The sequence below is a fragment of the Vulpes vulpes genome, chromosome 2, assembly GCF_048418805.1.
Source record: "Vulpes vulpes isolate BD-2025 chromosome 2, VulVul3, whole genome shotgun sequence".
NCBI classification, from domain to species: Eukaryota; Metazoa; Chordata; class Mammalia; order Carnivora; family Canidae; genus Vulpes; species Vulpes vulpes.
The window spans coordinates 95037915-95055029 of NC_132781.1; the positions used below are offsets into that span (position 1 = coordinate 95037915).

Genomic DNA, 17115 nt, shown 5'->3' on the forward strand with positions numbered 1-17115 from the left:
TATATATATATATATATATATATATATATATATATATATATCATATATATCACAGCTTCTTTATCCATTCATTTTTCGGTGGACACCAAGGCTCCTTCCACAGTTTGGCTATTGTGGACATTGCTGCTACAAACATCGGGGTGCAGGTGTCCTGCCATTTCACTACATCTGTATCTTTGGGGTAAATCCCCAGCAGTGCAATTGCTGGGTCGTAGGGCAGGTCTATTTTTAACTCTTTGAGAAACCTCCACACAGTTTTCCAGAGTGGCTGCACCAGTTCACATTCCCACCAACAGTGTAAGAGGGTTCCCTTTTCTCCGCATCCTCTCCAACATTTGTGGTTTCCTGCCTTGTTAATGTTCCCCATTCTCACTGGTGGGAGGTGGTATCTCATTGTGGTTTTGATTTGTATTTCCCTGATGGCAAGTGATGCAGAGCATTTTCTCATGTGCGTGTTGGCCATGTCTATGTCTTCCTCTGTGAGATTTCTCTTCATGTCTTTTGCCCATTTCATGATTGGATTGTTTGTTTCTTTGGTGTTGAGTTTAATAAGTTCTTTATAGATCTTGGAAACTAGCCCTTTATCTGATACGTCATTTGCAAATATCCTCTCCCATTCTGTAGGTTGTCTTTTAGTTTTGTTGACTGTATCCTTTGCTGTGCAAAAGCTTCTTATCTTGATGAAGTCCCAATAGTTCATTTTTGCTTTTGTTTCTTTTGCCTTCGTGGATGTATCTTGCAAGAAGTTACTGTGGCTGAGTTCAAAAAGGGTGTTGCCTGTGTTCTCCTCTAGGATTTTGATGGAATCTTGTCTCACATTTAGATCTTTCATCCATTTTGAGTTTATCTTGGTGTATGGTGCAAGAGAGTGGTCTAGTTTCATTCTTTTGCATGTGGCTGTCCAATTTTCCCAGCACCATTTATTGAAGAGACTGTCTTTCTTCCAGTGGATAGTCTTTCCTCTTTTGTTGAATATTAGTTGACCATAAAGTTGAGGGTCCACTTCTGGGTTCTCTATTCTGTTCCATTGATCTATGTGTCTGTTTTTGTGCCAGTACCACACTGTCCTGATGACCAGAGCTTTGTAGTACAACCTGAAATCTGGCATCGTGATGCCTCCAGCTATGGTTTTCTTTTTTAAAATTCCCCTGGATATTCGGGGTCATTTCTGATTCCACACAAATCTTAAAATAATTTGTTCTAACTCTCTGAAGAAAGTCCATGGTATTTTGATAGGGATTGCATTAAACGTGTAAATTGCCCTGGGTAACATTGACATTTTCACAATATTAATTCTGCCAATCCATGAGCATGGAATATTTTTCCATCTCTTCGTGTCTTCCTCAATTTCTTTCAGAAGTGTTCTATAGTTTTTGGGGTATAGATCCTTTACCTCTTTGGTTAGGTTTATTCCTAGGTATCTTATACTTTTGGGTGCAATTGTAAATGGGATTGGCTCCTTAATTTCTCTTTCTTCAGTCTCATTGTTAGTGTATAGAAATGCCCCTGACTTCTGGGCATTGATTTTGTATCCTGCCACACTGCCAAATTGCTGTATGAGTTCTAGCAATCTTGGGGTGGAGGCTTTTGGGTTTTCTATGTAGAGTATCATGTCATCGGTGAAGAGGGAGAGTTTGACTTCTTTGCCAATTTGAATGCCTTTAATGTCTTTTTGTTGTCTGATTGCTGAGGCGAGGACTTCCAGAACTATGTTGAATAGCAGTGGTGAGAGTGGACATCCCTGTCTTGTTCCTGATCTTAGGGGAAAGGCTTCCAGTGCTTCCCCATTGAGAATGATATTTGCTGTGGGCTTTTCATAGATGGCTTTAAGATGTTGAGGAATGTTCCCTCTATCCCTACACTCTGAAGAGTTTTGATCAGGAATGGATGCTGATTTTGTCCAATGCTTTCTCTGCATCTATTGAGAGGATCATATGATTCTTGGTTTTTCTTTTGCTGATATGATGAATCACATTGATTGTTTTACTGGTGTTGAAACAGCCTTGTGTCCTGGGAATAAATCCTACTTGGTCATGGTCAATAATTTTCTTAATGTACTCTTGGATCCTATTGGCTAATATCTTGTTGAGAATTTTTGCATCCATGTTCATCAGGGATATTGGTCTGTAATTCTCCTTTTTGGTGGGGTGTTTGTCTGATTTTGGAATTAAGGTGATGCTGGCCTCATAGGACGAATTTGGAAGTACTCCATCTCTGTCTATCTTTCCAAACAGCTCTAGCAGAATAGGTATGGTTTCTTCTTTAAACATTTGATAGAATTCCCCAGGGAAGCCATCTGGCCCTGGACTTTTGTGTCTTGGGGGGTTTGTGATGACTGCTTCAATTTCCTCCCTGGTTATTGGCCTGTTCAGGTTTTCTATTTCTTCCTGTTCCAGTTTTGGTAGTTTGTGGCTTTCCAGAAATGCATCCATTTCTTCTAGATTGCCTAATTTATTGGCGTATAGCTGTTCATAATATGTTTTTAAAATCGTTTGTATTTCCTTGGTGTTGGTAGTGATCTCTCCTTTCTCATTCATGATTTTATTAATTTGAGTCTTCTCTCTCTTCTTTTGAATAAGGCTGGCTAATAGTTTATCTATCTTATTAATTCTTTCAAAGAACCAACTCCTGGTTTTGTTGATCTGTTCCGCAGTTCTTCTGGTCTAGATTTCGTTGAATTCTGCTCAGATCTTTATTAACTCTCTTCTTCTGCTGCTGTTTTTTCTCTAGCTCCTTTATGTGTAAGGTGAGCTTTTGCATTTGAGTTCTTTTCAGTTTTTAGATGGCTGCTTATATTGCGATGTATTTCGAATTGGGGTAATGTTTTAATGAAGTTGTGCTTCAATAGGCTCCAAAGAAAGCAGATCTTTGACATCAGGTCTAGATTACAAGTGGACCTAAGGTCCTGTTTCCTTGGGAACTACAAAGTTAAGATAGATGTGGAATGGTGTCTTCAGAAACCCGTGTCCCAAAGCTCTGCACCTGGCTTGGAAGTCAATCAAGGCTGCTTCTCTATGTCTTAGATCTGCCAGGCAAGAGTAGGATGTTTTATTTCTACTTATATAGTTTCAAACAGTGATTCTTACAGTCTATAATTTTAGAGAACAAAGTTTTCAGTGAACAATAGAATAACTGTCACTCAAAGAAGGAGGTTGAGGCAGGTGGGCCATCCGGTCCGCAGCCCTCCAGTCTTAGCCCTCTGCTGATTACCAGTATCAGCATTCTTCCATACTCCCAGATTTAAAAAGTCCCAATCACCTATAACTCCACTATTTATCCTCTATATATGAAGAAGAAAAATATGGTAGTCTCTATCTGGCATTCCTCAACTTCCACTCCACTGTTCCCATGTGTTTTTCCTCAGAAGATCTGGGGAATGATTGGTCTGGAGCAGTGATTTTCAAATTCTTCTCCATGGAGTAGACATTCCAAAAAGGTGACTCAGGAGATTTCATGGGTATGGTGACGGAAAGGAGGTTGACAGAAGGGCCAAGGAATTAAGTTCTGGAAACATCTGCTATTCAAGGCACTTCAGTTGCAACTCTTGCCTCTTCCTTCCTTCTGCACAGCAGATTCTGGAAACTCAGACTTTATGAAAACAAAATCCAGAAAAGGAAGTGTCTGCAAGAACCTTCTGCTTTCAGATCTGACATATATACTTTTTTTCTGGGCAAGGGAAGGTAAAGGCCTGCACAGGACCAGGAAGGAGAAAAATGCTATGTGAAAAACAAAGTATTTCTAAAAATTCTGTCACATTAGGAATAGTGATATCAAGCAGGCTTTAAGAATTATTTTTAAAAAAAGAATTATTTTCATAGTGAAACAAAAGATTGATTACCAAAAAAATGGTTAATCCCAGTTTTTCTTCCAAATATAGGAAAGATTGCCATTATTCAACATTAGCAATGAAGAAGGTTTCCTTGAGTGTATAGTTTGAGACTCATTAGTCCAACTTCTTTTTTATGAAAATGTCAGTGGTACTTGTACTGATACAGATTATTTATTGAGATTTAATTTTTTTGTTTACTAATGCTTAAGTTTTAAAAAAAGAAAAACCCCAATCTTGGCACAATGGAGACAGAGACATTCTTTTTTAAAAAATCATATTAAATGTACTCTTTAATCCTCATCCCCTAATTCCCTATTCCCCCACCCTCGATCCCCTCCTCTGATAGCCATCAGTTTGTTCTCTATAATTAAGAGTCTTTTTCTTGGTTTGTCTCTCTCATTTTTTTCTCCCTTTGCTCTTTTGTTTCTTAAATTCCACATATGAGTGAAATCATATGGTACTTGTCTTTGTCTGACTTATTTCACTTAGCATAATAGTCTCTTAACTCTGTCCATGTTGTTAAAAATAGCAAGATTTTATTCTTTTTTATGGCTGAATAATATTCCATATATATCTCACATCTTCCTTATCCAGTCATCTATCTGTGGACACTGGGCTTCCATAGTTTGGCTATAGTAAATAATGCTGGAGTAAACATAGGGGATATCCCTTTGAATTAGTGTTTTTGGGGCACCTGGGCGGCATCCACCTCTTGGTTTCAGCTCAGATCATGATCTCAGGATCATGAGATCACCCTAGGTCAGGCTCCAAGCTCAGGGTGGAGTCTGCTTAAGACTCTCTCTCTTCTCCTTCTGCCCTCCCATGATCCCCCCACTACTGATGTGGACGTGAGCATGCGTGCCCTTACACTCTTTCTCTAAAATAAATGAATGAATAAATCTTTTTTTCAAAAAAAGGATTAGTGTTTCCATATTTTGGAGGTAAATACTCAGTAGTACAATTACTGGGTCACAGGATACTTCTACTTTTAACTTTTTGACAAACCTCCTGTTTTCCACAGTGGCTATACCAGTTTGCATTCCCACCAACAGAGCATGAGGGTTCCTTTTTCTCCAGATCCTCCCCAACACTTGTTATTTCTTACATATTTGTTTTAGCCATCCTGACAGGTATGAGGTGACATCTCATTGTAGTTTTGATTGGCATTTCCCTGATGATGAGTGATGTTGAACATCTTTTCATGTGTCTGTTGGCCATCTATATGTCTTCTTTGAAGAAATGTCTGTTCTTGTTTTTTGCCCATTTTTAATTTTTTAAAAAAAATTATTTATTTATTCATGAGAGACACATAGAGGCAGAGACACAAGCAGAAGGGGGAGCAGGTTCCCTGCGGGGAACCCAAGGCAGGGCTCGATCCCAGGACCCTGGGATCACAACCTGAGCCAAAGGCAGATGCTCAACCACTCAGCCACCTCAGCGTCCCTTGACCCATTTTTTAATTCGATTGTTTGCTTTTTGGGTGTTGAGTTGTATAAGTTCTTTAAATATTTTGGATACTGGGGGACCTGGGTGGCTCAGTCGGTTAAGCATCTACATTCACCTCAGGTCATGATTTCAGGGTCCTGAGATGGAGCCCCACATTGGGCTCTCTGCTCATCAGGGAGTCTACTTCTCCCTCTCCCTGCTCATGCTTGCTCTCTCTCTTTCTCTCTCTCTCCATCAAATAAATAAAATCTTAAAAAAAAATATTTTGGGGCAGCCCAGGTGGCTCAGTGGTTTGGCGCCGCCTTCAGCCCAGGGTGTGACCCTGGAGACCGGGATCGAGTCCCATATCAGGCTCCCTTCATGGAGCCTGCTTCTCCCTCTGCCTGTGTCTCTGCCTCTCTCTCTCTCTCTCTCTTTCTATATCTCTAATGAATAAATAAATAAAATCTAAAAAATATTTTGGATACTAACCCTATATCAGCTATGCCATTTACGAATATCTTCTTCAATTCAGTAAGTTCCCTTTTAGTTTTGTTTATTGATTCCTTCACTGTGCAGAAACTTTCTATTTTGATGTAATGCCAAAAAGATTTTTTTTGAAGATTTTATTTTCAAGTAATCTCTACATCCAGCATGGGGCTTTAACAACCCCAAGACCAAGAGTCACATGCTCTTCCAACTGACCAGGCAGGTGCCCAGGAATGCAACAGATTTCTTCTGTACATTGGTTTTGTATCCCGTGACTTTACTGAATTCATTTATCAGTTCTAGTAGTTTTTTGGTAGAGTCTTCCAGGTTTTTTATATAGTATTATGTCATCTGCCAATATTGAGAGCTTGATTCTTCCTTACCAATTTTAGATGCCTTTTATTTCTTTTTGGTGTGTGATTGTTGTGGCTAGGACTTCCAGTACTATGTTGAATAAAAGTAGTGAGAGGAGTGCCTTAGTGGCTCGGTTGGCTGAGCTTCCAACTCTTGATTTCAGCTTAGGACATCACCTCAGGGTCATGGGACCAAGCCTGATGTCGGGCTCCATGCTCATCAGGGAATCTGCTTGAGATTCTCTCCCACTTCCTTTCCTTCTGTCCCTACCCAACCCCACATGTGTCACATGTTCTCTCTCTCTCTTTCTAAAGTGAACAAATATATTTTTTTAAAAAAGTGGTTAGAGTGGGTATCCTTTCTTGTTCCTGGCTTTAGGGGAAATTCTCAGTTTGATGTTTGAGTTTGGTGTTTGCTATGGATTTTTCATTTAAAGCCTTTATTATGCTGAAGTATGTTCCCTCTAGACCTACTTTGCAGAGGGTTTTTATCAAGATGGATGTTGAACTTTGTTAAATGATTTTTCTGCATCCATTGAAGTGATCATATGGCTTTTATCCTCTCTTGTATTGATGTGGTGTATCACATTGATTGTTTTGGGAATATTGAACCATCTTGCATCCCGGGAATAAATCCCACTTGATCGTGGTGTATGATTTTTTAATGTATTGTTGGATTCAATTTGCTAGTATTTTATTGAGGATTTTTCCATCTATATTCATGAGAGATATTGGCCTGTAGTTCTTTTCTTGTGGTGTCTTTACTGGCGTCTTTATCATCAGGGTGATACTGGGTTCATAGAATGAATTTGGAAGTTTTCCTTCCTCTTGTGTTTTTTGGAATAGTTAGAGAAGACTGGGAATTAAGTAAGCACAGATTTAGAAGACTTAATCTCCATTGTGGAAGATAACCACAAAACAGGTCCTCCAGTAAACCATGCATAACTGGATTTAGGCCTCTCTTCTTGATAGCTGGCCCTTTGATTTACTTATAACCATATAATGTGACAGAACTGTAGACACACTGCATGCTATCTGAGACTAGGTGAGAAGAAGTCATGTAACTTCCACTTATATCTCTTTCAGAGAGGTCTGAACCACCACATAAAAAAAGACCAACTATCCTGAGAACACCATGTTAGACAGGCCATATTTATGTAGGCACTCTAACCAATAGTCCTAGCTGATCCCACTCTTCCAACCAGACTTGTAAGGGAGGCCACCTTGAACTGTCCTGACCAGCACATCCAGCAGATAAATATCAGTGACTAATCTCAATTGACATCCTTGGAACATAAGAATCATCCAGCCTGCCCATATTCCTCCCATAAAATCATGAGATGTCATAAAAATAATTACTCAATTTTGAAAATTTTGTTACATAGAAAATAGACAACTGGCATAATAATTCACAACTTGGAACTTAAAATTTATCTTCTGAAAAAGATTCTATAAAATATTACTTTTGCATAATATATATATACTTAGATTAGACTATATTTTAGATTAATTATAGTTGGAGGGGGCCTAAGAATATAACCATTGTTTATAGCACTATTACTATAGGAAAACTTGTTTTTTATTTAATGTGAATGACTTTTTAAATGGACATTTAGAATGGGAAATTATAGTATTTCTTTGTATTTCTTTTTTTTTTTAATGTGCACAACAGGGGGCGGGGGGGGGGGCAGGGGGCACCTGGGTGGTTCAGTCAGTTAAGTGTCTGACTCTTGATTTCCACTCAGGTCATGATTTCAGGGTGGTGACATCGAGCCCCCCCATCAGCCTATGCTGGGTGAGAAGCCTGCTTGAGATTCTCTCTCTCTCTCTCTCTCCCTCTGCCCCTGCCTCTCTCTCTAGCTCGTGTGTGCATGCTCACACACGCATGCACACTCTCTCTCTGAAAAAAGGGGGAAAATGTGCACAAGAGACACTTGTTCCTTTCCATTTCTATTATGTTTTTTTACTCTCAGGCTTTACTCCTGCATGCCTGGATGACCGTGACAGTGCCCAGCTCTTTCCCATTGGATCATTCAGTAACTATGGATTGAACTTGTACTTTGAGGTAGACACTGAGATACATGCCAAGGATACAATGGTAAAAGAGACTAGACAATTTCTTCCCATGTCCACTATTTCACATACAATAATTTTCACATTAAATTTCCTAAAACCTTGCTTTTATTACATCATTTCATTATTTAAGAACCTATAGCAACTCTCTTTTTTCTTACTTAATCAAGTTCAAATTATTCTGCTTAGAAGTGTCCAAAGCCTTCTATCATCTGACTTCACTTATTTAAATAGGATTTTCACACTGTTCAATATCTTACTTTTTTGACTCCTGGCAACTGGCCTTTTCACTGCCTCTTATATTTTGCTAATTTCAAAGTCCTGCAATTTCACTCTGAATTTCTCTACCTTATGCCTACCCAAATCCTATTCATCCTTCTCCAAGTGCCACCTTCTGCAATTAGCAATAATCGCACCTCAGATAAACCTCATTGGCTACAATACTGCCATTGTGCAAAGCTAAGTGCCACCTTCTACAATTGTTTTTTCAGAATAAATTTTTTTCAAAAATCAGACAGAAAAATCCTGCATTCTATTTGATGCCATATCTTAATTCTTTAGAACATATTTTAAAAATGTTTTGATCAAAACAACACATGCCCATAGTTTATTTTATGTTTTTTAAGATTTTATTTATTTATTCATGAAAGACAGAGAGAGAGAGAGGCAGAGACACAAGCAGAGGGAGAAGCAGGCTGCATGCAGGGAGTCTGATGTGGGACTCGATCTCTGGTCTCCAGGATCACACCCTGGGCCAGAGGCGGCACTAAACCGCTGAGCCACCTGGGCTGCCCCACATGCCCATAGTTTAAAAGTAAAATTACAACAATAAAAAACAGAAGTTTCTTGCTCCACCCACTCCAATCCTCATTTCTGTTCTTCAGAGTGATCAGTTTAACTCTCATAGCAGTTTTTCTGGTATTTACCTCCATGTCCTAAATAGCATTCTTTTATTACTGCTTTTTGATTTATTATTCTTATTAAATGAAATTTTAACTCTTTTTACTGCCCCTTATCTGAATCAATACACATAATTTCTTCCCTTACCTTCCCAATATATTTCCATCACCAGTTTTAGTTAATTAGCATACAGTTACATTCTTTTACTTTTTAGAAGATTTAATTTATTTATTTTGAGAGAGAGAGAGAGAGAGAGAGAGAGAGAGAGAAGGGGCAGAGGGAGAGAATATGAAGCAGACTCCACACTAAGCATGGAGTGCAACCTGGGTCTCCATCCCATGACCCCAAGATCATGAACTGAGCTGAAATCAAGAGTCAGTCACTTAACTGACTACCAGATACCCCCACTGTTTACATTCTAAGTAATTTTTATTCATAGCTTAGCTAAATTGTGCATTATAATTACATTGTTTATCTTGTACAGCTTTTTTTTTTTAAACTGTCTTCTTACTTTTGTTGTTGTTGAGAAGTCTGCTTCCTTCTGGTCCTGATCTTCTGTATGTAATCTGCATTTTTCTTCCAAGCAGCTTTTAGTTTCCTTTTATCTATACTTCTCTTGTCTTTCTTATTTGCCATCTCTGGTTTTTGTTCTTTTTGGAAGATTCTCTCACGTTTATTTTTAACTCTTTTTTTTTAACTCTTAGGTTTGTGTGTGTGTGTGTGTGTGTGTGTGTGTGTGTTTGTACACATATATGTGATTAAATTTCTTTGATATCCTAATGTTTTTGGTATATTGATCCCAAACTGAAATGTGTATATGTATTTATACATATATACACATACATATACACACATATACATATATACACATATACATTTTCTAAATTTGTATTTTCTAAACAAATGTTTTTATTTAAATTTATCCTTGCTTCATAGAGCAATATATTCTTACATTCTGAGGAACTATTTTGTTTTTGCTTTAGTCTTTTTCCATTTTCTAAATTTTCTGTTTTTTTTTTTTCTCTCACTCATGTTAGAGCATTTTCTCAAATGTGTGTGACCCTTGGTATTCTAACATCTTTGAGTAGGAATCTAAAACACTTACTGGAAGCTCTGTGTATGCAGATTGTGTTTGTAGATCAATGGGTCTCACCACCCTGTGATTGGGCAGGATCTAGCAACTTCATCAGGGAAATGATGAATGCCATTTTACATAGACATGTATGCCCTTTTGAACTGGTTAGTTTCTCCACAGAGGAATTCTCCAATTTCTTGCAAGGTGAACATAAGTCTGGTGGCCAGTTTTATTTGAAATGAATAGAATTGGGTGATTGCAACCTTCAGTTTGTACACTTTCATCTCCCTGTTTTCAGCAAGACAGCTCACTTACCACATGAGCTGTGTCTGGTGTCTCTGAGTCCATGGCCTCTCTGGCTCAATTGCTTCTGAAAGTGAGTTTTCTTCCTTCTGTTGTGCTGGGCATTTTAACAGTAGTTGCATTTTAACACTCCCTATATAATCTTTCAACTAAATCTTCCTATTTTTCAGCTCTATGCTGCACCCCTGCCTCCTGGCGTCTACAATTCCTGAGGCTTTCTGTATTCTGTGTGCAGAATTGACTTACTTTTTGGCTTTCTGCCCTGCATTCTCCAGCCTATTTAGGAAGTTTTATACTTCTTTTTTTTTTTTTTTTTAGATTTTATTTATTTATTTGAGTGAGAGAAAGATAACATGAGCAGGGGTTGGGGAGGTATGGGGGCACAGGGGGAGAAAGATGCAAACTTCCAGCTGAGTAGGGAGCCCGAAGACATGGGACTCAATCTGAGGACCCTGGGATCATGACCTGAGACGAAGGCAGAAGCTTAACGGACTGAGCCACCCAGGCTATTACAGATTTTCAACATTTTGTTGAAATCCTGTTTACTGATGATTTTCTTTCAAGTTTTCTTATTCACTTGTGGTGTTGAGACTTTTATATTTCTTTACTGTTATTTTAGTGGAGCATCAGGGGATCAAAGATAAAAGTGAATATTCAACTTGCCATACTTTATTGGCCACTCTAGATGTTTAAGTATATTTAACCTCAAAAATATAATAAATTCCTTGAGAGCAGTAAGTGTGACTCATTTTCTCTAACAATGTTTAGCTCAGTGCTCAGAATCTCATAAGTGCTAATAAATCCTATACTGATTAAAACTGGAATTCAGTGAGTGACTATTAATTATGGTCTTCTGCTCAAGAGGTGGTGGGATACAAATGTGAATAATTTCTCACTGAGGAAGTCCTAGTCTAGTGGAGGAGTTAAAATTAAATACAAATCATAGGTATAGATTCTGTAAAAGCAGTGCCATGAGAACACAAAGAATGGATGTCTTGGAGAAATTTCCCAACATTTTGAAAATGAAATCAGATGACAGTGAAGATCTTGTCCAAAATCTGCCTCTCATCTACACAACGTTAGGGTGGATGTACTGTGGGGTTTTAAAAATGTTTATTTATTCATGAGCACAGAAAGAGAGGGAGACAAAGAGAGGCAGGGACACAGGCAGAGGGAGAAGCAGGCTCCATGCAGGGAGCCTGATGCCGAACTTGATCCTAGGACTCCAGGATCATGCCCTGGGCCAAAAGCAGACGCTAAACCGCTGAGCCACCCAGGGATCCCGGATGTATTGTGGTTTGACCAGGTATATCCTGGTCATGTCTTCAATGCCCTAGGTTTCATTCTTATTCAGCTAATATTAACAATTATATGTGATAATATATATTTAACATGTGAAGTATTGAATATATATTAACATATATTAAATATATAAAATTAATATGTTAGTATTAAATATCTATTATAACATGTAATTATAACAACTGTAAGGAGAATGCACATAATTGAAGGGTCTCATATATTCATGTATTTACAGTGATTTGACAAGCTTGTTAATTCTTTTTTTAAAAAGGGCTTGTATATATTCTGCAATTTTTTTTTAATTTTTTTAAATTTTTTATTTATTTATGATAGTCATCACAGAGAGTCATCACAGAGAGAGAGAGAGAGAGAGAGAGAGAGAGAGGCAGAGACATAGGCAGAGGGAGAAGCAGGCTCCATGCACCGGGAGCCCGACGTGGGATGCGATCCCGGGTCTCCAGGATCGCGCCCTGGGCGAAAGGCAGGTGCTAAACCGCAGCGCCACCCAGGGATCCCATATTCTGCAATTTTTAAAAAAGATTTTATTTATTTATTCATTATAGACAGAGAGGGGGGGGGGGCAGAGAGACACAGACAGAGGGAAAAGCAGGCTCCATGTCGGGAGCCCGACATGGGACTCATCCCGGGACTCCAGGATCGTGCCCTAGGCCAAAGGCAGGCGCTAAACCGCTGAGCCACCCAGGGATCCCATATTCTGTAATTTTTTAATTTTTTCAGATTCCTTCTTAAATAAACATATATGCAACCAGGTCTACATCCCTAGGAATAAGCAGCCTGGGCCACAGGAAAACCAACAAGAATTTTACTGCAGCCAGTCCATCTGCTCAAACCAAATTAATAGAGCAATAATCTACAATGGCATAAAAATAGTTCTTTCTAAATCTGCCAAAAATTTTTGCCGTATGTCTTAGGTTGGGTTTGATGGGGAAAAGTCTTTAAGGCAGAAATTTGCTTCCAGGAGGTTAATTGGAGTGTACTCTCGGGAAAGCCACCTGCAAGAGAAGGAGCAAAGTGCATTAAGCAGAGAAGTTTTTTTTTTTTTTTTAATTTTTTAAATTTATTTATGATAGTCACAGAGAGAGAGAGAGAGAGAGAGAGAGAGAGAGAGAGGCAGAGACATAGGCAGAGGGAGAAGCAGGCTCCATGCACCGGGAGCCCAACGGGGGATTCGATCCCGGGCCTCCAGGATCGCGCCCTGGGCCAAAGGCAGGCGCTAAACCACTGCGCCACCCAGGGATCCCAAGTAGAGAAGTTGAATCATGATGCAGTTGCAACGAAAACCTCAAATGATTTTTATGGGAAAGCTGTGGAGGAGGGATGGCCCATCAGAGTTCTTCTCATTGAGACAAAAGTCTAGTCATTGAATGTTGGTTACCCTTGATGAAGAGTCATGATCCTAGGTGAGGCAGCTCTCTTTTGTGGAGGGCAGTTCCCAGGAAGGCTGGGAGTCACCACCAGACTTCATCATAAATGGGGAATTTGAAGCTTTGGGTGGCACATCGCAAGATCCACTACACCGATGTTGCAGGGCATTTAAGAAGTCTTTATATTGTGTGTCTCTGCAAAGACTTGATTTTTTTTTTAAGATTTATTTGACAGAGAGGGAGAGCGAGAACAAACAGGGGAAGCAGCAGGCAGTGGGAGAGGGAGAAGCAGGCTCCCCACTGAGCAGGGAAGCCAATGTGGGGCTCTATCCCAGGACCTCCAGGTCATGACCTGAGCCAAAAGGTAGATGCTTAACTAATTGAGCCACCCAGACCCCTCAAAGACTTGATTTTTAATATAGTAGGAACTGTCACTCTAGGTCCTTCCATCCACTGCTGTTTTCTTTACCAAAAACAAAATGAAAATCAAATGTCTAAATAGCTGAATTGAAAAGCAGACAACTTAAAATTCATTTTCAGTGAATACTTTCCCAGGGTTCAGGTATTTCCAGCTTTTCTAACTGATAGGCATAAAAGATTCCTTCTAAATGTGTTTCTCAATATTAAAGAAACATTGAAAGCTTGAACCTTGATGTGTGTCATTACTGCCCACCTGCCTTTCAGCTCTTTTCATTACTACCACTCCATGAGATCTGAAGTCAGGGCAAATCTTATTGAGAAATGTCATGAAAGGGACTCCTGGGTGGCTCAGCAGTTGAGTGTTTGCCTTTGGCTCAGGTCCTGGGATTGAGTCCTGCATCAGACTCCCCCACAGGGAGTCTCTGCCTCTCTCTGTGCCTCTCATGAATAAACAAATAAAATCTTTTTTTAAAAAGTGTCATGAAAAAATTCTCTCTTACTTTGGAGTACCTGGAATATTGTTGATAATATAATTGTTAGTGATATAATCTGATATTTTATCATACACATCTCAGTTAAGGACAGGATTAAAGTGGAAGACTCTTTCAGTCAAGGTGAGTTTCTGTCATCCTAATCCCAATCATGTCATAACACGTCTCTTCCAGGGAAGCCTGCAGGAGCATGCTACTTTAATCAAGACAATGGCATCATCACCTTTAGGTTTCAGCTGTACAAATACACAACATAATTGAGTTATGGCAAAGCTGTGTAAATGCAATCTTTATAAGAGTTGTGGCCTTTTTTTTTCTCAAGACCCTGGAACTCTAAATATATCATTTACGGGTAGTAATTAAATAGTGCTGGCAGTAAAATAGTGTTACAATACCTTTTCTGCTAGATGAACCTATTAGGCACCAAACCGCATTCACAACACTAGAATGGATATGTTTGTTTGATGTTTCTAAAAGTGATTTGTACTCGGCACATTTGCCTTTGGTAGTTCTAAGGCTTATGAAAATAAAGAGCTTTCTATTGATAGGTGAGGAAATCACTAGAAAGAAAATGTGTTGTTATGTTGGGGAAAAACTGAAGTTCTTTAGAGTACTTTTATTTGGGTTATTTCTTTGATTTTTAAGATTTAGTAGACTTTTAAAAATGTCAGACTGTATTGAAATGTAAATACTAATGTTTTTGATAAAATGGAATAAAATACACTTTGATTGATTTAGCAAGTCAAGCGGAAACTCTAAGTATTTATCTATAATTCACATGCAGCTTTTCCATTTTATCACTGGTGTGCTGACAGTGAGCACATGATTTACCAGCATCAGAGTACAATGCATATCCTGACTACAAAAATCTTCAAATCAATATAAGAAAGTAGTTTAAAGTATCTTTTGCCAAATTTGACTCACTGTAAAATAACTTGCTCTCCTTTTTGGGACTGTAAAGAAAATATAAGATCTGGCTAAGTTCATAATAGAATTTTTTTTTTTTTAGAATACTATCTCTTTACACACACACATACACGCTTACACACACAATGCAGCATGTGTCTGTACATCTGTAATACATAAATCTGTAATACATATTTTATGTATACGTAATCTGTAATTTTCATATTACATCATTTATGTCTACATTATTATTATTTCATCCTCACTCCCCTCAACCCAAATCCTACTCCCCTATCTCACTTATCTATAGCCTTAAGGAGGAGTAAATAGTGACAAATTATTTTCTTCCAAGTCTTTTATATATATATATATATATGCATATAAATATATATATATTTTATTGGAGTTCGATTTGCCAACATATAGTATAACATCCAGTGCTCATCCCACCAAGTGCCCCACTCAGTACCTGTCACGCAGTCACCCCACCCTCCGCCCACCTCCCCTTCCACTACTCCTGGTTCGTTTTCCAGAGTTAGGAGTCTCTCATGTTCTGTCACCCTCACTGATATTTGCTACTCATTTTCTCTCCTTTTCCCTTTAATCCCTTTCAACATTTTTTATATTCCCCATATTAGTGAAACCATATAATGATTGTCCTTCTCCAATTGACTTACTTCACTGAGCATAATACCCTCCAGTTCCAACCACATTGAAGTAAATGGTGGGTATTCGTAGTTTCTAATGGCTGAGTAATATTCCATTGTATACATAAACCACATCTTCTTTATCCACTCATCTTTGGATGGACACCGAGGCTCTTTCCACAGTTTGGCTATTATGGACATCACTGCTTAAACATCGGGGTGCAGGCGTCCTGCCATTTCACTGCAACTGTATCTTTGGGGTAAATCCCCAGCAGTGCAATTGCTGGGTCGTAGGGCAGGTCTATTTTTAACTTCTTGAGGAACCTCCACACGGTTTTCCAGAGTGGCTGCACCAGTTCGCATTCCCACCAACAGTGCAAAGGGTTCCCCTTTCTCCACATCCTCTCTAAAATTTGTTTCCTGTCTTGTTAATTATCACTATTCTCACTGATGTGAGGTGGTGTCTCACTGTGGTTTTATTTCTATTTCCCTGATGGCAAGTGATGCAGAACATTTTCTCATGTGCTTGTTGGACATGTCTATGTCTTCCTCTGTGAAATTTCTGTTCATGTCTTTTGCCCATTTCATGATTGGATTGTTTATTTCTTGGGTGTTGAGTTTGATAAGTTCTTTATAGATCTTGGATACTAGCCGTAATCTGATATATCATTTCATAATAATATTTCATAATAATTAATTAATAATAATAATTAATTAATAATTAATTTCATAATAATTAATTAATTAATATTTCATAATAATTTCTCCCATTCTGTAGATTTTTTTAGTTTTGTTGACTGTTTCTTTTGCTGTGCAGAGGCTTTTTATCTTGATTAAGTCCCTATAGATCATTTTTGCTTTTGATTCTCTTGCCTTCACAGATGTATCTTGCAAGAAGTTGCTGTGGCCAAGTTCAAAAAGGGTGTTGCCTGTGTTCTTCTCTAGGATTTTGATGGATTCTTGTCTCACATTTAGATCTTTCATCCATTTTGAGTGTATCCATGTATATGGTGTAAGAAAATGGTCTAGTCTCTTTCTTCTGCACATCCAATTTTCCCAGCAGCATTTAATAAAGAGATTGTCCTTTTTTGCAGTGGATATTCTTTCCTGCTTTGTCAAATATTAGTTGACCACAGAGTTGAGGGCCCATTTCTGGGTTCTGTATTCTGTTCCATTGATCTATGTGTCTGTTTTTGTACCAGTACCACCCTGTCTTGATGATCACAGATTTATAGTACAACCTGAAATCCGGCTTTGTAATGCCCCCGGCTCTGGTTTTCTTTTTCAATATTCCCCTGGGATTCAGGGTCTTTTCTGATTCCACACAAATCTTAACATGATTTATTCCAACTCTTTGAAGAAAGTCCATGGTGTTTTGATAGGGATTGCATTGGACATGTAATATGCCCTGGGTAGCACTGACATTTTACAATATAAATTTTTCCAATCCATGAGCATGGAATATTTTTCCATCTCTTCATGTCTTCCTCAATTTATTTCAGAAGTGTTCTGTAATT

General features: G+C 38.5%; 2 pseudogenes; one reads left to right on the top strand and one right to left on the bottom strand.

Annotated features, from left to right (window-relative positions):
- Positions 1–17115, top strand: part of LOC112921515 (solute carrier family 25 member 3 pseudogene) — a 33756-nt pseudogene that overhangs the window by 875 nt on the left and 15766 nt on the right.
- LOC140598029 (U4 spliceosomal RNA) lies at positions 8562–8630 on the bottom strand (annotated as a pseudogene).